Source organism: Neoarius graeffei, chromosome 20, assembly GCF_027579695.1.
Source record: "Neoarius graeffei isolate fNeoGra1 chromosome 20, fNeoGra1.pri, whole genome shotgun sequence".
Classification (NCBI taxonomy): domain Eukaryota; kingdom Metazoa; phylum Chordata; class Actinopteri; order Siluriformes; family Ariidae; genus Neoarius; species Neoarius graeffei.
In genome coordinates, this window is record NC_083588.1 from 26593647 (window position 1) to 26600885 (window position 7239).

The window sequence follows — 7239 nt, forward strand, 5'->3', positions numbered from 1 at the left end:
ATTGGGGCAGGGCGGCGGGGGCAGGGGCGGGTACGAGGCAGAGCCCCCCCACATAACCAATCCCAATTTAACCCCTGCTCGTACCAATGATCCTCTCTGGCTAAAATGCGTACATTGCAATCCTGAAATGAGTGTCCTTTGATAAGATGTAGACAGACAGCAGAGTCCTGGCCTGAGGAACTGGCAGTATATTGGGGAAACAAAACAACTGCTTCACAGGCGCATGGCTCAACACAGGAGAGCCAGTTCCTTAGGCCAGGACTCTGCTGTTTATCTTCATCTTAACATCAAAGGATACTCATTTCAGTATTGCAACGTACTCATTTTAGCCAGATAGGATCGTTGGTACGAGCGAGGAGTTAAAGAAACCATTTTTATCAACCTGGAACAACAGTCACTGAACAGAGGTGGTGGTCTAAGGCCCACTTTACACGGGGACGGTATAAAACAAAAACGCAAAAGTCCGTTTTCGTTCTCACTTTTTTCCGCGTCTACACGACCGTTTTCAAGGAGGAAATCTGCGTCTATACGGTGACGCATAAATGTCTCCGCTATGTCTGCACGCATGCGCAACGTCTTCTGTCTTGTCTGATCTGCACATCTGCGCCACTGTTCTGTCAAGTTATCCTACCAAGCCTACTACGCATGCGCGAAATCCAGGAGGGTAGGAAAATTCAACAGTAGTTTTGTCCCACCGATCAGCTGGGCTGATAGAAAATCGGTGAGAATTTCACGCATTTGCCGATTTTTATGTTTTGTGCGTATTGGTCGAGTCTTTGGCCGAGTCAAATAATTTGTAATGACTTGTTTTGAATAATAAAACGGTCTGTATGAGAACTTGCTAGGATAACTTTACAGAACACCGGTCCGGCTGAGGTACTGTAGTGCTCGAGGGAGGAGCAGGAGCAAACCGAAACTCTTTTAATCTGCCTTTAATGAGTAACACTCACTCTTGTTTCGGTGAAGAAGAGAAAAGGCAGTGTCCATCTCAGCAAAATAAACCCGTTCGGCTGCTAGTTTTGTTTTCAGTCTCGGGTTTATGGTTTCACGAGTGGCTTGAATAGGCGGCGCACGCGTGCGTGTGTGTGTAACTTGGCGACACCAAACTGAGGAGCTCCAGCTGGGCGGGTGAGCAGGAAAACACATCTACTGCATTAAAACACAGAGCAGCTTGAAGGTCCGTTGGATCGATGTAATCAGACATGCTCTTACTTTTTTACTTACTTCCCGGGCTGGCATGTGCAGTATATGACATGTATGACGTAAACGCGTACCCGACGTGAGCAGATCCAAGCAGAGTTTCGCGTATTGGGTAGTTTAGACGGATATGCAACGGGGGCCGTTTTTAACTTATCCACTCTGGAAGGCGTTTTCAATTTTATCCGTTTTTCAGCCTCGGAAACGCCGTCCTCGTGTAAACGAAAGGCACTTCTGATAAAATATTTAGTCGTTTTTACCCGACAGCGTCCTCGTGTAAATGGGCCCTCAGACACCATTTATCAGCCACCTACAATGCAGTCCTTGGCACACTTCCCAGACAACTGAGGCCCTGTCCACATGGCAACGGATTCAGGTGACTCCGATACAATTGCTTATCGTTTAGGCCTGGCGTCCACACGGCACCGGCGTTTTGGGTGCCCAAAACGCAATCTTTTTGAGAACGGGTTCCAGAGTGGAAAGATCTGGCAACGTTGCCGTTGTGAAGTCGTCTGGATGAGTAGAACGGATTTGTTTACGATGACGTCACAACCACATGACTGTGAGTGCTTCACGCCGGGTAGAAGTGTAACGAATATCACCAGGAAAAAGCCTTACAGAGCACTAGTGAGAGTGAAACACGAGCTTGGATATTATTATTATTATGTTCAGTGTTAGTTCACAGTAGTAATGCAAGAAGCAGAATAGTGACAGTAATGGTGAAGCAAAAACATGCAATTGTACAAACACTGCAGCTCTACAGCAAAATATTCATTTATGAAATGGTCTGATTCTTAACACCAGTAGTGCCAATGATCTTCTCATTGCGATGCGAGTTGTCAACAAATCCTATAACTTGGTTCATGAAACGCGCTTACAAAATATTTTCACTGTGAATATTTATTGTGTAATGATGCAATCCCGCCAGCAAAAATAGGGGAAAAAAGGAGCGATCTCACCTCTTCAGATGTTGATTTAAGTCCGACAATACATTCCTCAAAAAGGGCGTAGAGGAGCAAATTAATCCAATTTATTCCGGACCATTAAAGACGCCGCCTTCCGCTTAGAATCATACGTCATCCTCGCCGCCATTTTGGATAGGTCAAAGCGGAGAATAAAGATTAGCTGCGTTTAACTGTACCAACAGGTTTTCTGTCCAAACGAGATCACATGGGATTACCTTTCACAGGTGAGACTGGAAAAATACTTTTCATTGTATTTGGTCATTATAATGTAATTTTACAAACAGATTTTCCTGACTTTGTGGCTAATATGAAGTCTCGCGCATAATAGTTTATGCGCATGCGTCCTTACTACTTCTATTGTTCTGGTGTCTCCGAAGGGACCGTCTTACAGCGCCCCTAGAGGTGTGGCATGTGTATTGCATCGTTTTCAGCAAGCATTGCGTTGCCATATGGACCTGATATTTTACTGATAGTTGCCCATTTGGACGCGATATATTTTTAAATAACATCTCGTTGCCGTTGTCGTGTGGATGTAGCCTGAATGCACACCAAAACCCAGCTGTTTTCAGTGACTCACAGGAAGACAGAGAGAACCAACAACCCATTGATCACCCCAACGACTCTCTAGGCCGTTCACACCCAGCCCCCAGTGACCCACACCAACAGGATGACTCAACGGTACCTTAGGATTGCTTTTCATCCATCTCATCTCATTATCTCTAGCCGCTTTTCATCCATGAGAAGATAAATACCTGATGCTCCCTATTAGTCAGACAGAACTGAAGAAGCCTTTTGGATGAGAGGTGAAATGTCTTCAAGCAAGTCCAGTTGCTCTCTTTTACCACCCACAGCATACTACTGAAAAAAGCTGAGTAGTGTTTTATGAAGGTGTCCTAGCATTTATGACCTCATAAGTCAATATTAAAGCAATGGGCTTATAAGGACGCAAGTGTTAAGAGGTCTTCATAAAATGTTCATGGCAGGGGATAGTGATGACCATGTCTTCTTGTTTGTCCATGCTCCTCATTTTTACTTGTTGGGGAAAATATCACATTTTGTCATGTACTTTAGAAAAATTAATATTTAGTTTTTTTGATGTGGTCATATTGTTGATTAATCTTAGTTTTCATGAAGCAACAAATGGAAATGACATGCTCTGTTACAATGTAAATTTTCTCCTTGGAAATTTTCCACATCTCAAACATTTGTTTTAAATACAACCGAGCTCAGCACTCATCTGTGCTCTGAAGCATTTTAACTTGAAGTTGCTTTCTTTGAAGCCAAACAGAACCCAAAAAATAAACTCCCTTATACTGACAGATATCCATACAAGACTTTTGAATGTTCACTTGTTCATATTTGTACCTGTATACTGTGTACGGATTTTATTATAAAAGAAAAACGATGTCCCTGGGAGCTGACATCTCGAACTCTGAGGTTAAAATATCGCCCTAGGAGTACAAATTATGCAAGAGAATCTGAGATTCTGATGACCATGACTTGCCGAGGCTAAGCTCTAGTGGATGCATTCGTTCTAAATTGTTGTAAACAACCTTAAAGATGCCAGAGTGTTAAGTGTAAGAATAAATGAAGTGTTAGGAAAAAAAAAAAAGTCAAGCAGTGAACGCACACACACCCAGCCTTTAAAGGGGAACAGAGGGCAATATATAGAGTAAATATAACAATAAAACACACATTGATGAACCTTATTCAAGACTTACAAAAGTTTTTTGTTCTAAGGTTGGAAAGTTATAGTGTTTTGAAAGTAGCTCGAGCAAACTATTTCCGCAGTTTGAACAGCCCGCCATGATATTAATTTTATCCAATCAGAATGCACATTCATTTTCTCTGCGTAACACTCATGACATATGTATGTGCCCAGTTGTGTTGGCTCATTGAGGTTGGGAATAGCACGTGTGATACCTGTTTCTGCCTCTTGCGACGATTTCACAAGTCCACGGGTGGCGCCTATCTCCTTGCAGCAAATAAATTCTGCTGGACTCGTGAGCAACTCCACGTTACATTTTCCGCACGAGCACCATGCCGTGTCACCTGCACGCAGACGCTCTGCCCCACGCTCGCCATGTCCATGGTCAGCATCAGTCTCATCCTTGCCGTCATCCGAGCTTTCTTCTCTTATTTCATCACCGGAGTCGAGAGTACCTCTCCTAGGTTCAAACTGGTACCCTTCTAAGCCATAGCCTGCTTGCAGTGTGTCTTGCGGGATCTCTTTGTATGATTCGACAGAGCTGTCACTTTCACTTGATGCGCCCGACGCCATGATTACACGCTTATCTCCTCTATTTCGGAAAGTTCCGCTAGTGCAGTGGGTAGCGCTGACGTCACGGTCTTTTAAAAATGGCGACTCTTGTGCGGTTTAGCATATAACGTATTATATTTACAATTACCAAGATATTTCGTTGTTTTCTAGTACATAAATTTGATAGAATACGTTACTTTGTCACATCAGCAACCGTATATATATATTTTGTACCCCTTTAAGAGCCTTGAGCCACCTCCATCACTGGTTACTCATTTAATTTTTTTATTTTAATTTTTTTAAAGTATTTTTGTGATATGCTTTTGTTTATTTTTATTCACTGAAAAGCGGTTTTTTTTGTTTTTTTTTTAAGACTGCAAGAATCACGTTGCTATGACAGTGGTTGTTTGCTAGTATTTGTCAGTACTGCATGTGTTGCTGACAACCTCAAAATGTACGTATATTTTTTTCAAAAAACAGTCATTTTGATACGTTTTTTGTACCATTTTCAACAAAATATAGGGTTTCCATGACCTTGCAAATTATCGCATTCTATTTTTATTTACAGTTTACACAGCATCAACTTTTTTTGGAATTGGGATGTTAGATATCTTGTAGTAATGTATAAATAGTAAAGAATAAAATACTTGGACACGTTTTAAGAAAATAACTTCAGGGTGGCAACACCATCCTATGATTTGTATATTTTCCTAAAACATTGTGTGTATTATCCCCATTGTGTTTTACCTTGCTTATTCCACTTATAAAACAGCAGTTTATCAGAAATTTATTAAAGAATCATACTTTCAGTTCTGAGCTATTAAAATATTGAATACCCACTTAACTTTACTGTAGCTATAGTCATGCCATCTCTAGCCTCTCTTTTTTTCCTCTTGAAGTCTTGAATACAAAAAAAAATCTATGTTACTGAGAAACAGGAATTTGCCAAGTGTCCATACTGAAGATTTCTGTGGTGGAAAATTTACTAATTATTATAAAGTGCTGAATCGCCTCTTTACAGTACATCGATATATTTTTGAATTATAATTATTCTTCAATAATGCAGAGAATCCGCCATTCAGGTATCTGTTACTGTAGGAACAATAAGATATTAGAAATTATGCATTAATGTAAATCTTTGTCTTGCAGCTGCAACTATTGTCAGAGCTGCTATTACAGAAAATTAGTCAAGAGCAGCTGACTAGTCACTTTTGAGAGTTCAACATTGTAGTGTCATTCAGAAAATACTGATAGCTTGCTGTTATCTGCCTTTCCAATGTTTTTGTTTCATCTTAAACATTGGATAAAAATCACATGAATCATCTAAAATCTCTTTGCAGCTTTTGGATTTCTGACTCCCAGCTAAGAGTCAAATGATCCAGCCAACGTTGACATAGCCTGAACTTTTGGGACCTGACAAAGCTGCAACAGATGCACAAGCATTTTGCTCAGTTGTTGTATAATGTACATGTTAATGTATGTAAATAATTGCCACTGAATGGTCAAACAGTTAATCTGCTGTTGTGGAATTGTCCATCATTAGGCTAAACTTTTTGTGGCTAGAAATGCAGCTTTTATATTATGCGAAGTGTGTTTAACTTTTGCATAATATAACTTTTTTCATAATATAAAAACTGAATTTCTAGCAAAACATGTTTAACTTTTGCATAAGCATAGCAGGATTTAATCTGTTTTTTGGAAATCACTTTAATGGATTAGCTGTCTGATGCAGCAAGAAGTTTCTGGGTTTCCTCTGGGTGTGCTGGTTTGCTCCCACAGTCCAAAGACATGCAGCTTATGTCAACTGGCTACTCTAAATTACCCATTGAGAGTTCAACATTGTAGTGTCATTCAGAAAATGCAGATAGCTTGCTGTTATCTGCCTTTCCAGTGTTTTTGTTTCATCTTAAACATTGGATCAAAATCACATGAATCATCTAAAATCTCTTTGCAGCTTTTGGATTTCTGACTCCCAGCTAAGAGTCAAATGATCCAGCCAACGTTGACATAGCCTGAACTTTTGGGACCTGACAAAGCTGCAACAGATGCACAAGCATTTTGCTCAGTTGTTGTATAATGTACATGTTAATGTATGTAAATAATTGCCACTGAATGGTCAAACAGTTAATCTGCTGTTGTGGAATTGTCCATCATTAGGCTAAACTTTTTGTGGCTAGAAATGCAGCTTTTATATTATGCGAAGTGTGTTTAACTTTTGCATAATATAACTTTTTTCATAATATAAAAACTGAATTTCTAGCAAAACATGTTTAACTTTTGCATAAGCATAGCAGGATTTAATCTGTTTTTGGAAATCACTTTAATGGATTAGCTGTCTGATGCAGCAAGAAGTTTCTGGGTTTCCTCTGGGTGTGCTGGTTTCCTCCCACAGTCCAAAAACATGCAGCTTATGTCAACTGGCTACTCTAAATTACCCATTGGTATTAATGGGAGTATGAATGGTTGTTCATCTCTGCATTAGCCTTGCAGTAGACTTGGTGACCTTCCTAGAGTGTACCCTTCCTCTTGCCCAAAGTCAGCTGGGATTAGTTCCAGATTACCTCATGACCCTGACCGATAAGTGGTATAGATAACAGATGGATGGATAGATAACGGTGCTTGTGTTTAAGGCTACATCCATACGACAACAGCAACGAGATGTTATTTAAAAAAATATCGCGTCCAAATGGGCAACGATCAGTAAAATATCAGATCCATATGGCAACGCAATGCTTGCTGAAAACGATGCAATACACATGCCACACCTCTAGGGGCGCTGTAAGACGGTCCCTTCGGAGACACCAGAACAATAGAAGT